The sequence below is a fragment of the Vidua macroura genome, chromosome 5, assembly GCF_024509145.1.
Source record: "Vidua macroura isolate BioBank_ID:100142 chromosome 5, ASM2450914v1, whole genome shotgun sequence".
In the NCBI taxonomy this organism is placed as follows: Eukaryota; Metazoa; Chordata; class Aves; order Passeriformes; family Viduidae; genus Vidua; species Vidua macroura.
The window spans coordinates 6,168,233-6,194,147 of NC_071575.1; the positions used below are offsets into that span (position 1 = coordinate 6,168,233).

Sequence of the window (25,915 nt, forward strand, 5' to 3'; positions counted from 1 at the left end):
CCATAATAATGAATAATATCCTAATTTTTGTGAGGGAGTTGATGAAGTTTCATGTGTGTGTTGCTCAGCATTAACCATTTACCTGCTATGCAGTCCTGGTTCTTGTTTGTAAAAGGAACTGCTTTCATGTTGAAGTCAAACCACACACCTTGCATACAAGGGCTGTGCACTGGCTGGTGTTTGTCACACAGGAATTAGTGACTTAAATGGTAGTGTCAGGAATCTTTGTGAATAGCAACAGTTGACGTCTCATTTACAAGTCCTGAGATTTTTTAATGCTTACTGCATTTTTTTTCCCCTGTGCAGTTACCTTTGCACGTTTTCTGCCCCTCCCTCACTGTCTTCTCTCCAGGAATATGTTCATCTTTGTTATTAATTAGAGTTACTTAGCAGCGTGTCCAAAGGCCAAAGCTCAGTGAGTCTCTGTTGTCTTAGACCTCTCCCAAGCAACGTCCAGAGCTTTTTCCACTCAAGTGGTAACAAAAGTACAAGTCTGCTCAAAACTCAGACTCTATTTCTCTAACAGTGTTTTAGTCAGCTCTCTTACCTACCTCTAAAAGTTCATGTCCCTCCAGCAGGGTACTTTGTGTGGGCAGGAGCAGCACAGTGGCTTTGCTGGGGGTGTGATAGTGCTGGGGGTGTGATAGTCCATTTGAATTTGGTATATCCACTGCCTGTTTGTATCCTTGTCTCACTCAAATTTGCCATGCAAATTTTCTTTTCACTTTTTTCTGGGGAAGTGAGGCAAGAAAGAAAGAGGAAAGAAATTTCTCATAATTCTTAAGAACTGTGCATCTTGCCAAAAAGCAGAAATTGAAATTAAACTAATACAATCAAAAATCAAATTTTTAATGGTGATTGCTAGGACAACATCGGAAATATGTGACACTGCACTGTCAAAGGACAGATTTTCTTTGATTTTCAGCTTTCTTGCACCATGTCAGAAAATCAGCCTATCAGATAAAGACATTATCTGAGCTAATTTTAAAGTGGATTGATCCCTTGTGCAGCCACAACTGTTCAACGTGAAAATGGCTTTCATTCAGATTGCCTTACTCACTTTGAAAGAGATAAATTGCTTTCTGGTCTCTGTATATTCTGTAAATTCATACCATGGCTTCATTCAGATTTCTTGAATGTGCATATAAAGAGAAACCCCCAATACAGATTGGAAATGTAGCAATAAAAGTATCTGTGATAATAGTTGGCGTGCTTTGAGTGAGAAATGCTGCTGGTATTGTAAATACCTCTGGAAGCAGCAGTTCATGGTCTCCTGACTTCTCCATATTTATGAAGAAGAGAGGTGAGAAAGTTTTTAGTGTGTCTGGCCTTGGTCCAGCTTTAGCACAATATGCTGTGGATTTGATCATTTTATTTCAAAGCCTGACTTACACTGCTGCAGAGGCATCTTGGTATAAGACGAGGAATGTTACAGGAGATGCAGGAAATGCTGTGGTGACTGATCTCTGTTGCAGATACCTGCTTGTGTTCTGCCTTTAATTTAGGCATGGTCTAAATAAAATCAGTGCAACCTCAAGCCATTAAGGGCAAGACCAAGCTGCTCTTTTGTTTGAAGAATTAAACTTTAAATTTTGCATGGGAACTGGTGATTTCCCCCTCTCTGTACTTATTGTTGTGGAGAAAACACATAGAAAAGAATAAAAATGTGTTAAGATGTTTTCATAAGATGAGTCAATCATTGCAGCTTCCTTTTTGTTCTCAGATCAAACTGCAAATGTAAAATAAATGCAGACACAGAGGGAACCCAGGGCATTTGATCTTTCAGTACAAATTATCATTCTTTCAGATGTACAAGGCTTCAGTCTCATATCCCTGCTAAGAAAGTGTGCATGGTGCAGAAGAAGGGCAAATATTTGTTGTGTTGGTTTGCTTGAGGTTTTGGTGGCGTAAATTTGGGGGTTTTGGTTTGTTTGAGGTTCTTTTTGTATTTGCATCTTTTTGGCACATCAGGCTAAAATACATATGTTTACATAATGTATACAAAGTTAAGCTTCCCAGCTATCTCTGTTTTAATGGGGCAATAGAAACTACTGCATCCTGAGGTCAGACTGCTTCACTGAAATTATTTTCCCATGTCTCATGGGCTCTCCTGCTCTAACAGTTCACTGTGTAGTAACTACTATGTGTCCAAATGTGAAACAATATTGGAATCAGGAAGGACAAGCTGAGTTTCAACCTCTGAGGAGAATAAATGAAGCAAGGGCATGTCTGACATCAGGCTCCAGCTGGTGGTGAAAAATGATCCCCCCCTTGGAACTAGAAAACCTTTGGGATCAATCTCCTCCCCTGGAGAAATTATTTGAACATTCAGTCACCCAGTCTAGTGATGGCAGCCTCCCAAAAGAGTGACACATCTGATAAAGGGACACATTTTTGGACAAAGGCCAGTTGGTGCAGACTGATAAAAATGCAATGTGGATTTGAGAATGTTATCTGCCTAAATGAGCTGTATCAATAAGCAATGAGCATACCTCTGGTCCAGACTGACCTTCCCCACCAGCATTTTGCAGTTCATTTGTTTTAGCTGCCTCTCCTGAAGGGAATCAGAGTGTGACAAACCCATTGAGAGCTGTGTGTTGTTCTGCATAAAGCCATAATTACTCTTTTTGCAAAGTAAGGGAGAAGGAAGCACACATTTCTGATGGTTAAGATGAACTCCATTCCCTGGAGAGGTTTGCTATTATTTCAGTAAAAACATGGTGTTTGCTGTACAGAAAGGCAGAGGCAGAGGTCTCTGAAGGGGTTGGTGATAGGTAGAAACTTTGAGGCAAAAATGTTTCAAAGACACAAAGATAATAGCCTTACATTCATGTGGTATGAGAGCACTGCCTGCAGCCTCTCCTTTGTGATCAAATGGGCTCCTTCTGGAAGTTTGAAGCAACAAGGAAGAGGTAAGAACCAGTTTGCAACTCCAGCAGAAAGAAAAAGTTTACTCCTTTTTGCATTAAAGCATTGCAAAGCTGACTAGAAACATGTAAAATGCATGGTGGTAGCTCTCAGGCAAAAAAAAAAAAAAAAAATCCAAACCCTTTTTGCAACAGCAACACTGTGCACGGCTTCACTCCTCTCACTGACATGGCACATTGCATAGTGTGAGTTTGCCTGGAACACTTTTCAACCTGCATTTCCTTGAGCAGGGCATAAAATTCTTATTTTGTTGTGGCCAATGTAATAAACTCATGTGGTTCTTTTCACAAAAACTAAAACCCCACTGAGATATTTGGAGAAAGAATGGGGCTTCCTTCCCAACATGTGATGTGTGCCATTTGGCCGACCCCTCCTTCAGTTCCATGGCAGAGTTTAATTTGATATTGTGGTATGTAGCCATTGACAGATCCTTTTGAAATGTATTAAGACGGAGATTGGTTCCAAGATGATGTTCTAGAGCTGCCATTAGTTTCTTTTCAAAATTGTAAACTAATGCTTCTTTATGATGAAATGGGTATTCTTTCTTTTCCTTTTCTTTTCAAAATTAGAAACAAAAATCATGGTGTGCTATGTCAAACTGCACAGCAACCTATAAATAAAAACAGGAGAGAAAAGAATCTGCAAATGAAAGGTTAGAAAGGACAGCTGTGTTGTCTTTGAAAAAGAAATCTATTAGGTATTTTTATAATTATATGGCAGTCTTTTTTATGTGGTATTTACAGTTATGATTTACGTCCATATTACCATAACTATTTCCATACTTATAGACAACATGTGATAATACTGAGAGCCAAAAGCAACCATTTGGTAGCATTTAAAAAATGCAGGAACACTAAGAGAAAACAGGGCAATAAAGCAGAACCCTTCTGAGTTTTATCCATCTGAGTAATGCGAGCCAGAACAAAAATGTCATCCAACATAAACAAATGTAGAGGTTGGATTGTGGCAGTAAACTCTCTCTTTACCAATTTAAACACTCGTTTTTGAGTTGGAAGCTAAAAAGATGGGCTCAGAGAAGAGTGGTAACAATGGAGAGATGGATGTTGGTGAATCTGATTCCTGCTGTGATTACATCAGAAGTCATTAAATAGTAAATTATTTATCATGGCAGTGCCTGGAACCACCACCAGCTTGAAAAGCTGGTAAGAATTTCCATTCTAAACCCCTAATTTGTGAGTTGCGTGATTGGCATAACTAAAATGCATTAAAAAAAAAAAAAAAAAAGGAACAAAAAAGAAAAACAAAAGCCGAAAATTTGTGCATGATGAGTCAGTTGCAATATGAGCATGCTGCACTTTTGAGGTTTCAAGAATATGTCTGAAATAAACCCCTTTGTTAACAAAACTGTGTTTTGGCACCAAGGTGTTTGTGGGTTGTTTGCCCCCAGTTCCTTAAAGATGGAGTCATTCCATAACAGAAAGCTTTTCAGCAGGCTGCTTGCAAATGGATGTTGTGTGGATTTTCTTAGGTCAAAGCCTTATCTCATTTACTCTGGAGCAGTCCAGCATAAATCCATTGACTCTGTGCCATAAACATGATGTCATTAGAGTTTTATTTTTAATCTGTTGCTGAATTAAAACAAAACAAAAGTAAGAAAAAACTAAAGCCCTGATGCCTCAAGCCAAATTGTGCTTCCATTTATGCCAGTGAAGTTACTCAGGATTTATGCAGGTGTAAATGGTAGCAAATTTCTTAAATGGCTTCAAAAAGATTCCAGCTCCTGTGTTCACATCCTGCTCACCAAGAGCAAATTGACAGAGATGAGGTGAAAGCAGAAATAGAGACTCAAACATTTCAGAATTAATCTGAGTGAAATCATGTGTTTCACCTATTATGACTAAGGGAATCTTTGTGGTATGCTGGGTATTGTAGAGCTGAAATTGTATTCTTGTAACTGAAACACCAAGATAAGCTTTTAATCTGCAAACAAAGTAATGGAAGTTTAACTGCTTAGATCTCAGCCACACAACTTTTCTAGTCTGCTACTGACTCCTCCGTGCAGAGACGAACTATTGTAGTCCTGACTTCTTCTGACTGTCTGGGATGGGCTTATGCTTCTCAGATATACCTTGTTTGATACAGTTGAGAGGAAAAGGCTGGGTTTGAGCTGCCTGGTTTTGATGGTAATTTCTGGAGGATCAGGCAAAAATAAGAGCTAACTCTAATACCCTTTCAAGTAAGAGAAGAGACAGATCATATATTCTGAGGCATAACAGAAAGAATCCTCCCTCAATGCTTCCCTTATGTTTTTTGTTGTGGAGCTTTATCATATGTGGTACTTGGTAGCACCCTCCTATTATTAAAGTTCTACACCACTTTCCATTACAGAGCTCTATTTTCAGTTCCTTCCATCTTTGCCAAACTCCAGCCATCTGGGCTGAAATTCTCAGAGTCAGATGTCTGCCTCGAGCTGAGTTCCTTTAGAAAATTTGTATGTCAGAGTGGGTCATCCTTTCTATATCACAGTAACCTGACCCACTGTGAGGATTCTCCCAAAAGTAAACATAAAAACATTGATGGAAAACACTTGAGCTTCTTCTAAATTTAAGCAAGAAAATTGGACAGAAACGGGATATTATCTGCCAGTCTTGGGACCCAGAGGCCTAATCCAAAACGTAGTGAACTCATCAGGAAGCTTTCACATGGATCAGGCCCTGATTTTTAATGAGTGAGGGAACAGAGAGTTTTGCACAGTGAATGTTTGCCAGGTCGCAATTCACCGCCATAAATCAAACGTTAAATAATTCCAAAGCCCAGTAAATGAGCGTGCAGATGGCAGTGTCTGCTCTCCAGGGATTGCACTGACTGGGATCCAGCCCCAACAGTTCGATCTCATTTAGAGCAGTCTCAAGGATTGCTCTGATTAGGCACTTGGTGCAGTCTTGCTGCTTCTCTGCTCTCTTGGCTGAAACTTTGTTTGTGGGAGCAAAGCCTCTCTTCCATCACTGCCCAGGACACCTTGGAGCGTGCAGGGCAGGGGTTTCACAGCCAGATGTGGCACAGCAGCTGGAATCAGCTTCCCTTTAGTAAGAAAAACGGAGAGTCACTTGCAGAAGAAGAACAAGTGCTCCTGGAGAAGAGCACATGGAGTAACTGTGAGCACCGAGGGAGAGAAAAACACCAGAGTGACTTAGGGCTGCTGGGAAATACCACAGAAGGGAACAGTTAGAACATTGGGAATCTAATCCATATTGATGCAGCCAGCTGTTTAACCTGCAGGGAAAAGGTCCTGGAAATAGCAGCGCTGATGGAGAAGGCTGTAGATGAGGGGCCCTGTCCGTGCCTTCCTGTTCTCCACCAAAACCTTCCCAGCATCACAACTGGCTTTAACATACACAGAATAAAGGGTCCTGAGCTTGGAGATGGTGATTTCCTGTAAGCTTTAGAGAAAATCAGTGCCTGGGTAGAGGACAGACACTCTGGAAATCCCCCTGCTCCCAGAACAGACTGCAGTGTGAGTGTGGCTCTTCTCAGGCGCCAGGAAGTCCAGCCACAAATGGAGAGGAGTCACAGCTCTGCTGTGACTGCTGCTTATGGTGCAATAAAGTAATTTATTTACTATTATTGAGTGAAAATAAATATTTTTAGAGTATTTTCAAGATTTTGACCTTTTTTTTATAAAAAGTCAGATACTCCCATTAACAGCTTTGACCTGAATGTCCAAAGAAGAACAAAAATCAGATCACCTCTAAGTATTTTGCATCTGCTTTTTAAAATTTTTAATAGGTTATTCTAAATAAACATAATGTTCTACATGATCCTGGGCCCAAAAACAAAATGCCTTTGACTAGCAATGTGAAACTGGAGTATTGTACCAATCCTCTTGGGGGAAAAAAAAAAGTGTAAATGCATTAAGCCTGCCTTTTCTTATGAGCAGTGTTGCAGTGTTTCATGCTGATGAAAAAATAATTCATTTGAACACTTTCTGTAACCTCCAGTTATTGCAGATGTTAAACAATTTAATTTAGAAAGCTTTATTCAAAAAATATATTTTGTAGCTGTTCTCTTTTGGTTATGCCTGTGCCCTGCAAGTGCTGCCGTTCCTACAGACAGGTTGAGAATATTTGTTTGGAATGTTTCTCCATCTGAAAACGACAATTTGTTTCCAATGGAACATTTTTTTGAGAAAGTGTCACATTCATGTGTTTTAAATCATGCACTGAAGGAAAGTGTTTCCAGTTTTCCACTTCAGAATGACTTTCTGAGAATGAGAATTGGGGTGAAATACTCTTGATTTTCTGGGCATTTCAGTTGAACAGTTTTATTTCTAATTCATTTTTATGACTGAATTAAAGACGTTCCAACATCATGAAGAATTCACAGAGAACACAGATAATTTTTTTAATAGGAAAAAAAATTATTTTCCTCTAGTATTCCTTACCTCAGAATTACTGTAGCTATTTCACCTACCACATTTTTCAGATCAGTAATTTACAGGGCAATTTTAATGCTATTTGAATGCCATGTAATATTGACCTCTAATTCCTCTTGATCAGGGAGAGTACACTGAAAAAAAAAAAAAAACAAAACACAGATTTGTACTATTCAAATAGTTCTGAGACTAACAGTTGGATTTCTGTTTCATGCAAGAGCTGTGGTGCTGAATCAGAGCAAGCATCTGGTTAATCCTTGAGCTATTCATCCACTGATGGCAGCTGAGGGATGGACTAATTCAAGCCTAATTTACTATAACTGGTCTCTGGATGTTTGCAATGGATTACATGTAAGAAGCAGTATGAAGAACAGTGCTGTGCAAGGCAAGTTACAGGATGACAGCACTCAGTAAAAGAAAAGAAAAATAAAAAGCAGAAAAAACTCACCAAGACACTGCAGTAATGTGCCAACATTCCCTGATGTATTGGCTGCATCTGGGGAAGAGAACTTTCACTCATCAGAAAATTCATATATAGGACTTCATATAAAGGCTTAGGATGTGAGAGAGAGAAAAACTGAAAACCTCTTTTTTTCCCCTGTATTTACCACCAGCTTCTTGTCCTTTTCAATGCATAGCTTTGAATTTTATGGAGCAGGAAAAATGTGAGCAGGCCAGTAATACATATTTACTTCTACAGCACAATTACTTTTCCTACTAGTAAATAGTGCAGATAAAGTAAAATAATATTTTTCCTGTTGAGAAGTTTGGATGTCCTGGGGTGTTTGAATAAAGCACATGTTAGCCAATGTGCCTGTTACACACTGCAGTCCTTTGAGACCAGAAGGAGTGGGTTTGAGCATGAGGAGAGATGGTGCAGAGTACCTCAGATCTCTTCTGGTCATATGGGGGGAGTGCTTAGTTTAATACAGGCTCCATCCTCAAGTTTTGCCTTTTTATGCAGTGTCAGAATACAACTAAATATTACTAAATCATTGAGCACTTTACCCAGGGGTTTGTTCATGGCATTGTATTTGAAGAACTGTGCTTTTCTTCTTTATGAGGGAGTGTTTTTTTTCCAGGCTAAAATGCCTGTAAAATAAACTGTGTGCTGTCACATCAGGCCAGAGCCAGCATTCTGAGTTCTGTGGCTGTGATGCCATAAGGTGCCTTGGGAGCACAGGGTAGTTCAGCTTTCAGGGACCTCAGGAGGTGGTGTAGTCACTGCAGCATCCACCATCCCTGCTGTGGGTCTAGCACACTGCCCCAGGAATGCTGGACAAGCTGCAGGTGGACAAATGAACACTGCAGAGGTGCTGACAAGCTGTCACAGAATCACAGAGTCATTTAGCTTGGAAAAACTTCCACGATCATCGAGTCCAACCTGTGCCAGATCCCCACCTTGTCACCCAGCCCAGAGCACTGAGTGCCCTATCCAGGCCTTCTGAGACACCTCCAGGGATGGGGACTCCACCACCTCCCTGGGCAGCCCCTTCCAAGGCTTGACCACCCTGACAAGGAAGAAATTCTCCCTGATGTCCAACCTGAACCTCCCCTGGCACAGCTTGAGCTGTTTCCTCTTGTCCTGTCCCTTGTTCCCTGGGAACCCAACTCCCCCTAGCTGCCCCCTCCTGTCAGGTAGCTGTAGATAGAGATAAGATCTCCCCTGCTTGCTCTGGTTTAGGAGGTATCATCAAGGACCAAATTGGCAGGTCTGTATTTGTTTCTGAGACCTGCAGCCTGCAGTTCAATGGCACATGTGGCCTCAGTGCTTTCAAAACCTGACAACTAGAAATACTGAAAATTCAGTCGCATTTTCTCTTCTGAAAAACACTAACAAAAATAGGAGACTATAACTGACTTAAAAAGGACTGTTTTCCAAGAGGTGAAAGGTACAGCAAGGCATATAAAGCAACTTTAACACGTGTGGAATAGAGCCAAAACAGTGTAATGTGAAATGTGGGATAGTACAGGGCTAGGCTGTTTCTGCCAGTCAGGTTAAGTGTCTGACCAGATCTCCCTCTGGATTCAGGGGCTGGCTCACACAGCTGCCTTTCCTCTTCAGGGGTAGAGATTGCAGAGATTATCAGCAATATTATCACAAGTCTCCTACTACCTTGTGTGTTTCTTAAGGCTTCTGCATTTGGAGTTGTGCAGTTATGGGACATTAAGGAAACTCCCCAGTCATACCATTCCCTCTGGGACTCTCTGGCAGTGGCACTCCCAAGGTCAGAGACTTTCTGGGACTGAAGGCCCTTCCTTGGCTCCATTGACTGATGGGTCCTGGCTTCCCACACACCCCACTCACATCACACCAGCTTTGCCATGGCAGAGGTGGCAGAGTCCCAGATGTCTCATTCCATAAAGCCGCTTGTTCCTGGGGCAGTGACACAGACACAGCCTAAGCTGCTGCCTCCAAGGAGGGACCCCAGCAAAGGAACCCCTGGGATTTTATCCCATCACAGTGTCCCCATGGCCAGTCCCACTCTTCCTCCCGAGTCTTCGGCTCCTGCCCCCATCTCCGTGTCCATCCACCTCGCTGCCATCACTTGTTTTCGTCTCCCTTGTTGTTCAAAATGTCGGGAATTCTCGGCTGCTGCTGTGACTCAGTGTCCATTCAGCTGGCTGGCTTTCACCTGCCTTTGTGCCCTTTGTCATCCCAAAGGTCAGCAGTTCATTCTCTGGTCCTGGGCTCCCACCCAGAGCTCAGCCTGTCCTTCAGTCTGCATTTAAATCTGCATCTCAACCTGCATTTCCATCTGCAGTTTGTGAGCCCAGCTACCTGCACCAGAGCTGTTCCTCAACAATGAGAATTCTTAAAATTACTTACTTCTAGCCCTTGCTGTGGACATACCATGAGGAATAGAAACACTGAAGCCTCAAAACTCCCAAAAGGAAGAGGATGAACATGAAATGCAGAGTGTGTATTTAAAATATTAGGGTTTTTAAGGCACTGACCGTAAGTAGCTGTTGCAGACTCTGGTTTATATTCTTACACACTGCCCAGGGGAGGCAGAAAAAGCAGCTGAAAGGCCAAGTCAATGCTCAGAACTAGACCACCCTGGCCCCTCTGCCTGCATAAACCCATTGGCACCTTCCCTGCCCTGGGGAAGTTTTGAAGGAGTTCAGGTCTCTCCTGAGCTCTGCCATCAGGACATACCCTAGGAGGCAGCAGAAGTCCACGTTCTTTCACAGCAGCTCAGAACACATCACCATCCTCCTCAGCCTTACCACGAGCTGCCTGTTAATGTCAGCTTTGTGACTGCCTTCCGAGGCCGGGCGGCTTTGCACGCCTTGTCACCGTAGGTATCTGCAGAGTTTCTGAAGCCACCAGCAGCAAGTCTTGCCTGTGGCAGGCTGAGCCTGGAACTCATACCAAGACTGAGTGGTTGCCATGCAGAGAGCATTTCTACCTTTGTGCAGTGCTCGGTTTGCCTCAGGATCTGCAACCAAAGAGGAGAAATAGCTGCTTTCTCCACTGTGATTAAAAAGTTCTGTAGTGCCACAGAAAGAGGATTGTCCTTGATGAGTACCCAGGAACTGGAGCCCAGCAGTCTTTTCCCAGCATCACTTTTTACATACCTGAAATTAGTCTGGGCAAGCCAGTTAGAAATCATTTTTCGAAGGGCAGGACTATATCCAAAGAGTATACTCACCATAAAGCCATATTTATAAGTATGATTACCATGTAAATGGGATATCCATCTTCAGAAATGAAGGGCTGGGTAGGCAAGGCCACAGCAGTGCCCTCAGGACACACATTTCTGTGCCCCCCTTAGCTCTGACCTCTCCACTCACCCTCATCATTAAATCAGTGGGCAGCTGCCCCAGGGTAGCAGCGTCAGTGCAGTGCGGGGGAGGTGGCTGGGAGGTGAGGCCAGGGCAGGAGCAGCAGCTTGGGAAATGGTAGCTTGACAGAGGAGAAAGGTGGAGGTGAAATAAGAAGTCCTTCTTGCTGGATGTGGAAGCGGCAACCAAATCCGATTTTCTTAGAGGATTTTGGAGCCTGAGCTCAGAATCTGCTTCAGGTGTCACTGGAGTTTGATCTTGTAGCCCTGCATGGCTGTGCTTTAGGCAGCTTTTTTTTTTTTTTTTTTTTTTTTTTTGAGTGATATTTTGTAATTTTTGCATCTACATCTTTTTTTATGGCTACTTTTTACATTTTATGCATTCCAGCCTCCATTTTTTAGAGTCTACAAAGAACTTAGATTTCTCAAGAAGCACTGAATGTTGCTGTTAGTTCTAACTGGAGCTTTTGCTAGGTACTCTCATCTCTCCCAGTGTAGCACATTCTGAATTCACTATCCAGAGGGAAAAGACTCCAAAAGAAAACAGCATATCTGATGTTCAGAACAAATTTATTTCTAGCCCCAGCTAAGGGACTGTTACTGCAGGGATCACTGCAAGGGTGTCAGATCCTGGAGTCCAAATGAGTTTTACCCTGAGGTAGGATTGCAAAAATAGACTTCTGATCCTGTGTAAAACATATCTGCTTGGGGGGTAAGATACTAAATTGTGACAGGAACTGCTGGAAAGCTAACACAACTTTAATATGTGGGGAATAGAGTACTCCATATGCTGCTGTGTGATTTCCTTCTTTGGCTTGGAAGGCAAAACGCACTGCTTGTATTTGGAAGGCAAATTTCAATCCCCAAAATATCTTCTCTGAATTTACTTAATTTTACTGGCTGGTTGAGCAGGCTGACCATAGCTCAGACTGGAGTACAGGTTGTTATTCAGCAGAAAACTCCCTTGTGTGAGCAGAATTTAGTTTCATTTTATTATTTTTTTCCTCCTCTTTCTCCTCCTCCAAGACTATACATACAAAGGGAGGTCACAAAATAAAAATAAGCTGTAGCCAGCAAAGTTCAGGGTTTGAAATAAAAAAAAAAAAAAAAAAACCCACTCTGTATACTTATTAGAATTTCTTGTTAATGAGGTCATTTATGTCAGGGCAGGAAATGTACAGAATAGCACAGGATAGAAAAATCTAGACACTATAAAACACGCCAACAAATTTGGCACACTCATTACTCCCTTAATATGCCCCCAATGTAATCTATAGATCCCACAAGTGACCACACTATGTTTATGTATGCAAAAACTCCTATATATGTAGCACTCATAAGAGCAGCAATTTTACTAGTGGGAAAAGATTATTGTGGTCTTTTTATATAGCATATATGTTTACTTAGAGTGAGTCCTTGTAAGAGAATGCAGGACCATGAAAAACTGTTAAAATGTCATGATTATATTAATTTCATACTTAAAGGAATACTTCACTTTAAGTTATGGTTCCAAAATTACACTGCTCATTCATGATGTTTTTAATGTATAATTGGCTGCCTTCAAAAATGTCACAGTAGGAGGAAAAAAAAAATCATTTTCCTTGGCATGTGTACTGTTGCTATTCCTGTGTTCATTTGGCTTGGCTCGAGGAACCAAATGCTGCAGTCTGAAATAACTTTTTATATGTTGACACGTGCATTTAACTAGAATAAGCAGGCAGAGTGGACCAAGTTGGATTCAGCTAAGAACAGAATATATCTTGTGTTGCACCTTTTAATGTGTCAGCCTCGGTTTGTGATTCTCATTTCATCATTATCACAGCACACATGGTGCTCTGAGCTGCACTCAGCCCCTACACAAAGACCAGGCAGCAAGGGAACACCAACAGGGGGAGGAGGGAAGAGTAAGAAGGAAGGATGGAAAATATAATGTCTTGCAGATAAAGCTGGGAAGGGAATACCATTAATCTGTTGAAATTTATTTAGGAAAATTCATTTAGCCTGTTGTTTTCCAGAGCAAATAGATCTTTGCTGCTTTGTTGACTGTCCCTTGGTGGGGCCTAAAGAGAGGCCTCTTGTGGCAAGCACATCTCTCTCTCTCTCAGGATTTTTCATAGAGGTGCACAGAGAGAAATGAAGGAGAAAACAATTTCTATTTCTGCTCCTTGTTTTTCCTATGTGGAATGTGTTTGGAGAATTGTTCACTGGGGTGATTGCTTGATTGGATTCTGGTGAGGATTGTTTGAGCCTGATGGCCAATCCAATCCACCTGTGGCTGGACTATCGCCAGAGGGTCACAACTTGTGAGTTAGATATGGTAGTTAGAAAAGTAGGTATGTAGTTTTAGAATCTTCCTTTATATAGTATATTAATGCATTATAGCATAGTTATAATAAAGAACTCATTCAGCCTTCTGAACTCATGTTGGACATCATAATTTCTTCCCATTGGGTTCACCTGCATTTTACAATAGCCTTTCCAGTCCCACACATATTGAGCTGGATTTTTGAACCCTCACCTCATGTTCACACCCCGGGCTTGAGTCTTAATCATTTCTACAGTTGATTTGAACTCCAGGTACTGGGTTTGGTCTGATCTCTAAACCCTGGGCTTCTGATATCTGTGTTTGACAACAAGCCTCAAGAGAAAGGCCATGATGCCGTCCTGCAGGTGAGGACATGGGGGTGTGTGGAGCCACATTGTCTTCCCCGTGTCCTGTCTGCTCCCCATTCCCCCAGCACACAGCTGGGCTGCAGGAACCTGCCATGGCATGGTTTACAGGTTCATAACAGGGATGTTCCTCAGCTCACAGGGATGTCCCATAGTCTAAATCGTGGTTGTTTCACCTGGACCTTACACAGAGAAAATCCTAAACACTCATAGGGCTGCAGCACAAGTGGACACATAAGGAGAATCCCAGGGAAATTTTGTAGGCAGTCCCACTGTTCTGAATTCTTATTACTTTTGGGGAGGGAAAAAAAACCACTCTTCTGTACCCACCTCCATACAGTCCCATGAGCCTGACAAACACCCTCAGAACAGATGCACTGTGAGAAGTGTTTCTGGGAAGGATAAGTTAAGGATCAGCAGTGGGTAATGCCCTGCTTGTTTTGCAAACTAGGCAAAAAAGACACCTTATTCAGTTATAGACAGGAAACCTGGGCCAAGTTAGTGGAGGTTCTTGTCCAGGACCACTCCCTAGATGAGCTCAGGCTCAATGTTCTTGTCAAGATGAAAATCGTGACACGCCCTGTGCCTTGTGCATTGTTGGGACCTGCTCCTGACCACATCTCAGCAGGGCTTTCTGCCTTGAGCACATTCAGATTTAGTGTGCAAAGAACTAGGGGTCAGTTAGGAAAAAAAAAAAATCCAAGTGAACAAGGACATTTAGGAAACTTAAACCCATGCACTGAAGTCTACTGCATCAGTGTGACAGCCTATGCCAGAGCACCAAAATGCTGGGTTTTGGGGGCTTTTTGAATCATTGTGTCAGTCCTGCAATGTTTTAAGTAGATGTTGTGTTTTTCATGACACCTGTTAGTCTTCCAAATGAGGACTTCTGTGTTTAAATCCCAAGGAGACACTTGTGTTCGTGCCACTAGTTCTCCTAACTGTTCCCTCAGTGAAAACAAAGATAGACATACAAGAAGCTGGTTTTTGATATCTGCAGATTTTACTGACTTTTCTCTGTGATATAACTGATACTGGGAGGAAAAAAAAATCTTTTGTTGTTTGTGTGTTGACTTGTTTACTAAAGAAAACCCCAACAAATCAAGTAAGACTTGAACTAAAAATCCTCAAGAAACCTAACCCTGAAGTCCTTGATTCATGTTTCCCTCCATGGTCAAAACTGCCATCTTCACCTGATGAAGTAATATCCAGTTTTAAAATTAATAATCTGTTTTATTTCCTCTTTTTTCTCCCCTTTTTTTTCTTATCTGTCCTGTGTTGGAGGACAAATATCACCAATTTAAGCTGTTTTATAAAACAGCTTTGTAGTGCAAAGCCAAATAGATTTTGGCTTCTCTGTCACTGGGGGGAATGAGTGCTCAAATACAGTATTTATTAGCATTTAAATGGTCTGAATTTTACACCTTTGTGTGCACACATGCGTTTAACTTCTCAACCATCTCCACCCTCTCCCCCTCAAGGCATTAATGAAGTTTATTGTTCTCAAAATAGCAGTTCTGTTTGGAATACCTAATTGCTGGGTTTCTGTTGTGGTGTTTTGGTCCGAAAAAGCCCCGTAAAGAGCAGCCCGTGTGTTCCCGGTTCAATGGGGACCTGTGTTCCCCTCGGGGAGCCTCGTGGGGCTGTGGCTGAGGAGCTCAGCTCCCTGTTTCATTTCAACCTCTCTTGGACAAGCAGCACACACTCAATTGACGGGCACTGTAAAAGGGCTGTTGGAACTGAATGATTCATTTATTTATTGCTTCTATATTTATTTATTGCCAGTGTCAAAGAAAAGATTGTGCTCATGGGCTTTTCATCTTCTCCCAAGTGCTGCCTGCACGCTGCACTGCAGAAATATTTCCCCCTCCAAATGCACTTGTGCTGACTGGAACTGGATCCTCACAGGCAAACTGCAATGCTGCTGCTGCTGCAATGTCATAATATTTCATAGGTCATTTATAAATATTATTGCCAGGGCAATAAATTTCTTCAGAGTACTTAGTCTACTGCTAATAAATAGTTTATTTAAGCTTGTAAGAATGGTGACATTTCACTTGGAATATCTTTGGCCTCTTAAAAATTGTTACTGCAGAGAAGAAAAGGGGAAAAATAAATTGGAAAAAAATATGCAGCAGATATTTTGATATTTTTTCCCTATGTTTTGACTTGCTTAAAAGGGCCTTTTTGTCAGACAGCATGTCTCTGTGTGAAGATATTACAAGGTTTTATTAATGTGGATTATTTAACATCTTATTTAGAATATTATTCCCTCCTTTTTTTCTCTTTCATTCCCTCTTTTTTGTCTTTTTCAGAGCTGCACGCAGCTGAAATAGTGCTTGAGCAGATTGCCTCTCACATCAGTAGTAGTAACTCAATTCCTTCTGCCACTTTCCCCTTTTGGGGTAAACATTATGGGCATGGTGGTGACATTGTATTTGTTTATTTTTTGATGGTTTGGTGTAGGTTTAGATTTACCATTATTATTCATCTTTCTCTTTGGTTAAAAAGGCTGGGGTTCAGATGGATTTTTAATAGCGATATGAAGACACACACCAGAAGTGGGGAAGTCTTGGTTTTTGTGGTGGGGTTGTGTTTTGTTGGGGTTTTTTTGACAGCTCAGCAAAGGTATCAACTCTTTTCATTCAACTACTGCATTCACATCAAGAATAAATGCTAAAATTTTCTTTCATGTGCTTCCCATAAAATGTGCCATTTCATTCAGGCTCAGGAGGAGGTACAAAGCTGATGATTTTATTTGTGCATGTGTGAGAACATAATATTTCTATTGCAATCATCCAGTATGGAAAGAAAAATAATATTCCATTGAAAACCTCCAGAGATTCTTGAACACAGACCTGTTTAAAAATTACAATCCCTGCAGTTCTAAAGATGCTTAATACCTCTCCTGGCAGAGTCCATGCCAGTCTCTCCCGGATGACAGGCAATCTCCAGAAGCTCTGGGAACAGGCAGGGGGAAAACCTCAACAAATTCAAAATATCTATAGGAAGGGGAATCATCTTATACTAAGGGAGTTAGCAGGCACTTGATCAAAGAGTTCTGGTGTAAAGAGCCTGGAAAATTTTGTACATACCTCAACCAAATCCCACATAAGACTTGGAGGAAGGGAAACAAACCTCCGGTGTGCTCTTCTGCTGACAAATGACAGGGTTTCCAAGAGCAAAGCAGGAAATTCTCTGCATTTACTTACAAGTTTATGGCAGCACAGGTGTACTCTCCTGCAGACTTTGGCCTGCACATGATTTTGTCATTTAAATAGACTTGGTGCAGAGCAGAGCTCAGCTCAGCTCAGCTCAGCTCTTCTGACGTGGATTTCTTGGTTCTGAATGGGTTTCCCCTCCATTCATGGTTTCTGCCTCAGAATACCATGAGCTTGTCTTTTTAGTTGCCTGTGTAGGAGGTTTTTTGTTTTGTTTTCCTTTTTTTTTTTTTTTCCTCTTGGAAAATATCAATCTCTGAGCAGTGTTTTCATTCATTTCCTTCCACAATACATTTGTTCTGAACATTCCTCTTGATGCCCAATGCACAACAAGGATGTCATTGAAAGGCAAAAGAGGAATTTTCCCTGTTGTGTCAGAGCAAGTGTCTGAATTAAAAGACGATAAAAAGGCAAATCTATTTTTAGCCAGGTTTATACAGATTTAAAAAAAAAAAAAAAAAAAAAAAAAAAAAAAAAAAAAAAAAAAAAAGCTTCAGGTTCCAGTATTCAGTAATGTGGCAACATAATGTGTGTGGATCACTTTGAGAGAATTTGCACAAACATCCTCTGCAAACTTACTGGACCTTTTGATCTTCCAGCTCTGGGAAAGAGTACAGGAAGGGGGGGAATGTCTCCAAAGCATCAACACTGAAACAGCTTCAGTGGTAAAGCTTTAGGGTGGTTTTTCTGTGCAAAAATCTGGGTTCCTCTGCATCCCTAATATCCAGGGACAGGTCTCAGTGTAAATGAGTGTGCAACATAAGAAGCCTCTGTGCTGATTCCTGGCAGCTCTGCTGGTGTTTTCCACTGAAAATTGAAAACTCTGTTCCTCATTCCCAAATGACCCCCCAGCTCCTGGAGGGGCCACAGCTCAGCCAGCCCTTGTGCTGCACCTGTGTTTGCTCTCCAAGGAGGGGGCAGGCAGGGAGCACAAAAGACTGCTGCAAACAGCAGAATTACCTTCCAGCTGTATCTTCCATGTTTTATTGCAACACCACCTTAGCCCCTTTCCCTTTCCCATGTTTATGTAGGCTGGAGACCCTTGCAGGAAGGCAGGATGTCTTCCAGCTGTTGAATTTTTCATCTTTTCTCTGATCTTCAGGGCATGCAACAAGCAGCATAATACTTCATATGTGTGTTTAATATCAGTGGAGTATTTTAGTTTGGACTTTTTCCTTTATAGGCTGCATAAAGACACAATTTGTGAGATTTTAACTTCCCTCATAAAACCCCTTGCTTGCAGCAAGCTGCATTCTGCCCAGTAAAGCTATCAAAATCGACAGATTCAGCTTTGATCATAGTAACAAATCTGTTTGACCCGAATTTTTCAGAAGTGTCCCTTATACATAGGGGGAAAGAAATCCTTGTACTTCAAACTTCAAAGCTTAGGGAAAATTATGCTGTTGTATGCAAACATTTTGACTATTACTGACCCTTGCTGAGGGAAGCAGCTTGAAGTTTAACTGAGTACTGAATACAACATCTCCTGGAAAGTAACTTTTGTGTTTTCAAAGGATGTAGGGAGATAAGTATATTTGCAAAATTACTGTTTAGCCCATTGACATATACAGAGCTAATTCTTTAGATTTCAGTGATGTAATCAAAAGAGTGAGATTTTGGGATGAGTAGGTGTTATAACTTGTGTGTGTGGTAGATGTTATCAGCCTGAAATACTACAGATATTTAAAACTGCTGAATACCATTTCCAGCTATTTCAATGTGCTTCAGAGAAATAACTAATACAGAGCAGTTTGCAATTGGAGGAACCCAGGTGGGCCTGGAGCCAGGCTCTCACCTGGCTGAGACCAGAGCTGATGGGGCTGAGCTCCTGCAAGCAGCTGTTCAGGGTTTCACTGCAAATTGTCAGAAGTCCCAGCACTGAAGAACTTACTTGGAAGTGCTGTTGTGTTTATCCAGAAGTGGAGAAGGTGGCTCTGCCTTTGAGGGACCTCTCAGATGACTGAGTTTAAATTTGACACTCACCTTTCACAGAGCTGACATCAAATGGGATGCATCCTTTTTTTTTTTTCTGGTTTTTTTTTTTTTTAATTGTCTGTCCACATTGCTGGTTTAAGTGAAAAATACTCTTAGTCACCCAGAGAAGAGTAACATTTTTCAAGATAGCAAACCAACTCTATAAATACCTGTAATGCCAGGATCTTAACCTCAGGGACAGCATGGCAAAGCAGTTTAGAACTGCTCTGCTCAGTCCTTCATCAGAACAGTGCTTTCTTTCTCTCTCTGAGTTTTTAATAGACATCTCAAGTCAAGATTACTGTCAGCACTTTCTTCTGGTAAGACTCAGTTTTGCTAAATATATATTCTACATTTGTAGCTATAAATATATACAGATATAGAGTATACACTTTCTGTAGGAAGCCAGGTTCCATTTCTAGTTAATTTTCTGATTCATTCAGCATGTGTATATTGCTTTAATTGCTTTTTTTTTAATTTGCATATGCCCAGTTGTGAGAACTATTTTGACATTTTACATGAGTCTGTTTTCAGTTCCTGTGCCTCGGTAGTTGATGAGTTCATTTCTGTAAGCTGGGTCTCTGTCTTGCTTAGGGCACAGCACTGAGACTGAATCCTGTGGTTCTGAGAAGCAGACTCTTGTGCCTGGAAACAAAATTTAATGATCTTAAAAAAAAAAAAAATCAGACTATTAATATCCCATTTAAATAATTAGTTGTATGCTTTTACAGATAGAAGGGGTTATGCAATGAAATGAAACAAGAAATAAAATCAAAGGCAGGTTAAGGCTATTTTTGTTTCCCCAAATAAGCATACTCATACATAGACTACCAAGTGGAAGAGGTTTGCAGAATTAGATGCTTTATGAGTAGCTAGAAGACATTAATTTAGCATTTTCTCAAGACCAGACACATGCCCCATGCCTATCCATGTCTCAGAGCCTCATTCTAACCACTACATGATGGATTTAGAAAGAAATTTCTGCTGTGGCCAGCTCATCCCTTATAACTGTCCACTAACAATGCTGTCACCTCTCTGTGAAACATCTTTTTATCCATCCCAGATGCTAAACCATTTTCCTGTGCAAAAAAGTGCCCCACAAGAAAAGCCAGATTTTTTAAAATGCCAAGAGACTAAAAATTCTCTTAAGCTCCGGTAAGCCTGCCAAAGACAAGGTACCCTGAATTTACACTCTCCAAGTGAGAGCTGTCTCTGAACAACAGTGGGTGTAAAAATGTGTTGAAGGGTGCCAGAGCTTCAGCTGAGTTTGTGTGTAGCTGAAGGAACTCCCTAAAGTAGGACCAGGCCAGCATAATCAAAACAACCCTTGGTGTTAAAAATACATTGCTGGCTTGGGCTTTTTGTATGGCAGGACAAGGAGGACAATACCCTGCTCAAGAAGATAATTCCCTTTCAGCCATTTGAACAAAATCATTAACCAGGTTGCACATAGGTTTAGTCAGTGATCCTTTAGGCTTCTCTGAAGAATCAGACCCTTGTGTGTGTGGCTTGTGAGGATCTGAGGGATGTGGTATCTGGAAGAGTTTGGTTCAGAAAACAACCAGCTATCCTGAGGTCACAGTGAATATCTAAGATTTCTGTGTCTAAAATTGAAGTCCAGGCAGTGCCAGAGTCCTCTCTACTCATGGATTTCTCCTCCTCCAGAAAGAGGAATGGCAGGAAGGGTGGACAGGTACAGAAACCTGAAGTTGAACTCACTGCTGCTAAACTCTTTTATTATCTTTATCAAGCAGTTCAATCTCCAGTGTTCTACTGAGTACTTCAGCTTGAGAGAATTTCTCTCAGAAATGCAGCTTCCCCTTTGCAACTCCTTTCCAACACACATTCTGACATACTTAAAGCAAATCAACAAATAAGTTCATTCAGTGACCAAAAAAATCTTTGTTAACAGAGAGTTAAAATTGCCCAGTGGTTTCTCATGTCTTTCCAAAATGCCTTGCTCAGCAAAACTCACCCCCCTGAAAAACACAGAAACTGAGGAGTCCTGGCATAAACCAGCAGGACCTTATATGTGACCCCCTGGAAGTCTCAGTCCCTGGAATTGCTGGCATTCTCTCCAGATGAGTTCAGTGCAGTAGGTTTTTCTGAACCTGATGCTCCAGAACAGCATGTGCTACCAGCAGGCAAGCTGCAATCTGCAATTGTTTTTATTTTGCTTGGGGTTTTTGGCAGTAGAATCCCTGCATTTTAAACAGTATTAGAGAGATATTTTGATAGGATTTAGAAAAATATGTTGTAGCCATCCCTCTCCTTTCAGTGCAGTCAGTTCTCTGCCTGATGTATGAGCAGTGTATGCCTTACCTGGGTACTTCTGGAAGTTCAGGCATTTGCCCCTTTCCCTGTCATCTCTACTGGATTTTAGCACACTTAGGGGGAAGAATACACCACTGGCAGGCTCCTCACACTTGCTGACTGTGACAGTCACTTCATCATTCTCTTCCTCCACCTCTATTTGCACTCCTTTTTTCCAGCCCCAACAGTTCCCCCCAGGACCTTGTCCATGATGCCAGAAAACTCCAGTGCAAGCTAAATACATCTCTAGGTGTTTTAGGTACTTGAAAACCAGCCCAACTTCAGCCTAAATTTCAAGGCTTTCCACTTTAGCTATGGCGAAATGCTGATCTGCTACAATCAGCATTTCTCCTGTGTTGAAATGGGAAGCAAAAAGCAATACTGTTACTGCTCTGTTTCCTCAAAATATTTAATTGTTCATAGGCCATGGTGAAGTGGGGATTTAAAGCAACCTCAGTAGATACTCACGGGAAACAGAGTTGTGAAATGCTGTGCAACATCAGGCCTTGTGTTTGGGAATATTCAGTTTCTCACAGACCCAGGACATTTTAATGATAAAAAAGTAAAAAGCTGTAAGAAAATTCTGTTTTGTCTCAAGTTCTTGTATGTGTAGTTTACAGGAGCAGTAATTTTAGGCATAGTTGTGATGTTTTTTGAAGTTAAGGGCACAGTATCAGCTCTTTAGTTCCAAGATGGAGCATTGCCAGATCCTTTGAGTTAGTGCTGATGATGGTCAATAATGTACAGTTTTTGGCTAACCATACAGGTACAAATTTGTGGGTTAGACCAAAAAAAAGCAATACCAGCACACTGACAGGAATTTATTCAAATGTAGATTCTCTAATAGTTGTGCTCTTGTTCCAGTCTTTCAGGCTGAAACGAAAGCTCAGAGCCCTTTTGATTGGAAGCAGAGATTTATGGTTAATTATAGCATTTCCCATGATTATATGTTTGTGCTTCAGTAATTGCTAGATGAGGAGGAACGTTGAAACGATTTTAGGGCTAGTATGTTGCTCTACCAAAGATATCTTCAGATATCTCAGCATGGGCCCTTCCTTATTTCTTTATAACGAAAAACACATGGCAAAAGTTCCACTCCACTGGTTCTTCAGAAAGGTGGCAGCAGGAGTCGGTGCTGCTTCTGCCTCCACTGCTTCTGTCCCACACCTTTTCTTCTACAGACAAGCCCCTCAACATCCCCATCTGAAAAACAGCAGTGCAAAACAGCCTGGGGTGAACAATGAGCTCAACTCATCCAGACCATGAGTTCTGCAGGGATCAGACAAAATATTTTACCATCAGTAGATTTGGTTATGATAATAGAGCCAGGTTCCCAAAATTCTGATGCTGTACGTGATAGAGTCACAGCATGGTTTGACTTGGGAGCAATGTTTAAAGATCAGTCCCAGCCATAAGCAGGGACTTCTTCAACTAGATCAGGTTGCTCAGAGCACCATTCTTGGCTTTTCTGGTAATTCTGCCCTATATTCCAAATGTATGATTGCACATTGCAAGATAAGAAACAGGTTACTAAATTCCCATCCTTGTTTCATAACCTGCATCATAATTGCTTATATTTAAAAAGAAGCTACTATGAACAGTGTATTTGTCTTGTAAATTTACTCACAAGGAGAATAGTAAAAAGAAAACTACTGTGCCAGATGTTCAAAGACTTTTTTATCCCCCCATCTACTACTTTCATGACCATGGAAACATTGCCTTTCTTTTCTTTTTTTTTTTAATAGAAAAGCTAAAGTGAACCTTGATTAACTGAAAGCTAAAGAATACATCAGATTTTAGATATGAGTTCACTATAGCTGTAACTGTGCAAGAGATACAGCAATGAAATACAAGTATAGTTTGGAGATATTCATTTACTAAATGAGAAGATTATGATCACAGAATCACTTGTTGTGGAAGTTGAAATTAAATTCTTACTAGAACTACAGAATTTATATTTCCACATCCACCCCCAGAAGAGCCAGGGTAGTGGCATTCACTATCACTGCAGTGTTGATGTCATACATACTCTAAGAAATATGGGTGATAAAATAAATTATGGTGATTGCACAGACTGTACTGCCTACTGGAGCAAGCCAGCCCAGGATCTAATTTATAAGATATCAATTTAAGTCTGAGCTAACTCCCTGTATTGGAAATTTAGAAGAAAATAATTTTTCCCATATAATTCATCCCAGAGCACATATCTGACGCAGGTGCTCCTTTCTCTGGAAGTACTTGGTTCTCTCCACTGGCTGTTAAAGGAGTCTTGATAACAAGCTCAAGCACAAAGGAGAGGGGATCCATCCAATCCCTGTGCCTGGTGTAGAAAGAGATACACTTCCTTATCAGCTGAGGATGATGTTCTCCCACTGGCAGCTGAGGCCTGGAGGGGAGCTCAGTCTTTAACCAGGTGGAAATGGTTCAGATTATGGTCTGGACAAGCTGCAAGAACACTGCAGTCTGATTATTCCTTATCCTTTCTTGGTTACTCAGGACATTGAAGTCAGTATTTTTCTCTTTCCAAATATACTTGGTACATTAAAATCTCACTATGAGGTAAAGGCACTCCTCACAGGCTGGAATTTTGCTCTTGAGATGTGGTCCTTGCTTGATAGTCCTGTGATCTTCTGTGCTTGCATTATGCTCCAGCACAGGCTGGGGAATAAGACCTCACTCATTAATACTGCTGGGAAACGACTGCTGGGCACCTTCATATGAAACTGCAGAACAGGATACAAAAAGCAGAGAGATTTATTTTAGGCTGACTTTAAAAAGAACCAAGCACTATTTTTAGTGTGTTTACTACTCGTCAAAGGGATTTTCTGTTGTCTCAAACCCAGGCCACTGAGGTTTACCACTGCTTGTATAACATTTTTTCAATAGTGCTGTTCCTTTTTCAGTAATTGGTGTGGCTTCCCATGGCTCCAGCAGCCCTGCTCTCCCTGGGCAGCCTGGGAGGGGGGATTTGCCCACGCTGGGGTGAGAGAGGCTGCACTTTCTGGGTCTGGGTGGGGTCTCTGTTGACTTCATCTGCCTCAGAGTCAGGCCCTGGACTGTTTTGATTTCCCTAAAGCCTACTTAGTTTCCTGGTAGGATTCATTTCTAAATATAGCCCTTACACTGGATGCAGGAATGTTTACTCATACAAAGTCAGGCAAGGTAAACACTTCTAACATTTTTTTTGGTCGGTACCTTTTCAGTGGAAATCAGTCTTGAATTATATTTGGCATCATCCTGGCATGCTGGAGCTAAATACAGGGACTGTCTTCCTTTTTTGATACCTGTGATTTCTAATTTTATTTTAGTGTGGAAAGGGGTGATTTAGTGATCCTTCACTGTAGGTGTGTTGGTCAGAGGGGATTTTTCATTCACCATTTTAATAACACAGCCCTGAATGAATCTGTTGACAGAAGCTGAGCAATTTAAAAATACATTTGAAAATATGCAATGGGATTATGACAGAAGGCTGTGCAAGAAAAAATACAAGCTCTTACTATGCTGTTACAGTTGCTTAAGAACACATTAAATACAGAGTTTGCACTCTCTTTTGCTCTCTCTCTCTTTCAAAGAATGTATTCTGAAGTACTTTTATTTAGGACTGTGCCATTATGTTAATGCAGCTTTGATTCTACTGATGGATTTCTTTTTTTAATCCCCCCTGTGTATTTGTGATAAGCTCTGACTTGAGATTTGATGTAAGCTTGTCATTCTGTTCCTACTAATCTGATTTAAAAGCTACATGTGTGAGTGATTTGCTTGAATTTTTTAAATAGGAAGATGCATTTGTGAGCAGACTGTTATTTTCTCATAGGGTGCAATCATCTCCTCAGCTGGTACCTCTGAGGAGTAGTGAAGATTCCTCTTTGCCAGTCATAATGAAAAAGTCATCGTGCGGTATCACACCTCGTGGTATTTTCTATTTACTTTTGTGTAGGGGAATAACCTAATTTTAGTACAAGGTACAGAAAAAAAGAAAAGCTTTGAAAGAAATTGATGGCTTTTTGAAAATCAGTATCCCTTCAGCAAGCTCCCTACACAGGACACTTTTCTACCAACACAAGTGACTGGTGCCTGGATGAATGGGGTCAGCACTGGAGCAGTGATTTGGTCTTGCACTCGCCTTGTCCTTCACACCCCATCCTGTGGCCTTGCACTCATTTACCCTCACAGAACAGAGTCACACAATCATAGAGTGGTCTGGGTTGGAAAGGACCTTAAAGCTCATCCAGTTTCAAAACGCCCTGCCATGAGCAGGGACACCTTCCACTATCCCAGGTTGCTTGGAGACCTATCCAGCCTGGCCTTGGGCACTGCCAGGGATGGGGCACCACAGCTGCTCTGGGCACCCTGTGCCAGGGCCTCAGCACCCGCACAGGGAAGAATTTCTTCCCAATATCCAATCTAAACCTGCTCTCTTTGTTTGAAGCCATTCCCCCTTGTCCTGCCACTCCAGGCCCGTGTTGAGTCTCTCCATCTTTCCTGCAGGCTCCCTTTAGGTCCTGGAAGGCCATAATGAGGTCACCCCAAAGCCTTCTCCTCTCCAGGCTGAACAATCCCAGTTCCCTCAGCCTTTCCTCCCAGCAGAGCTGCTCCATCCCTCTGATCCCCTTGGTGTCCCTGCTCTG

The 25,915-nt window shown here is 41.5% G+C and overlaps 1 protein-coding gene across 1 annotated transcript in view; it reads left to right on the forward strand.

The window, feature by feature from the left end:
- LOC128807944 (potassium voltage-gated channel subfamily KQT member 1-like) overlaps positions 1 to 25,915 on the forward strand; it is a 410,223-nt gene that overhangs the window by 231,887 nt on the left and 152,421 nt on the right. The window lies entirely within an intron of this gene.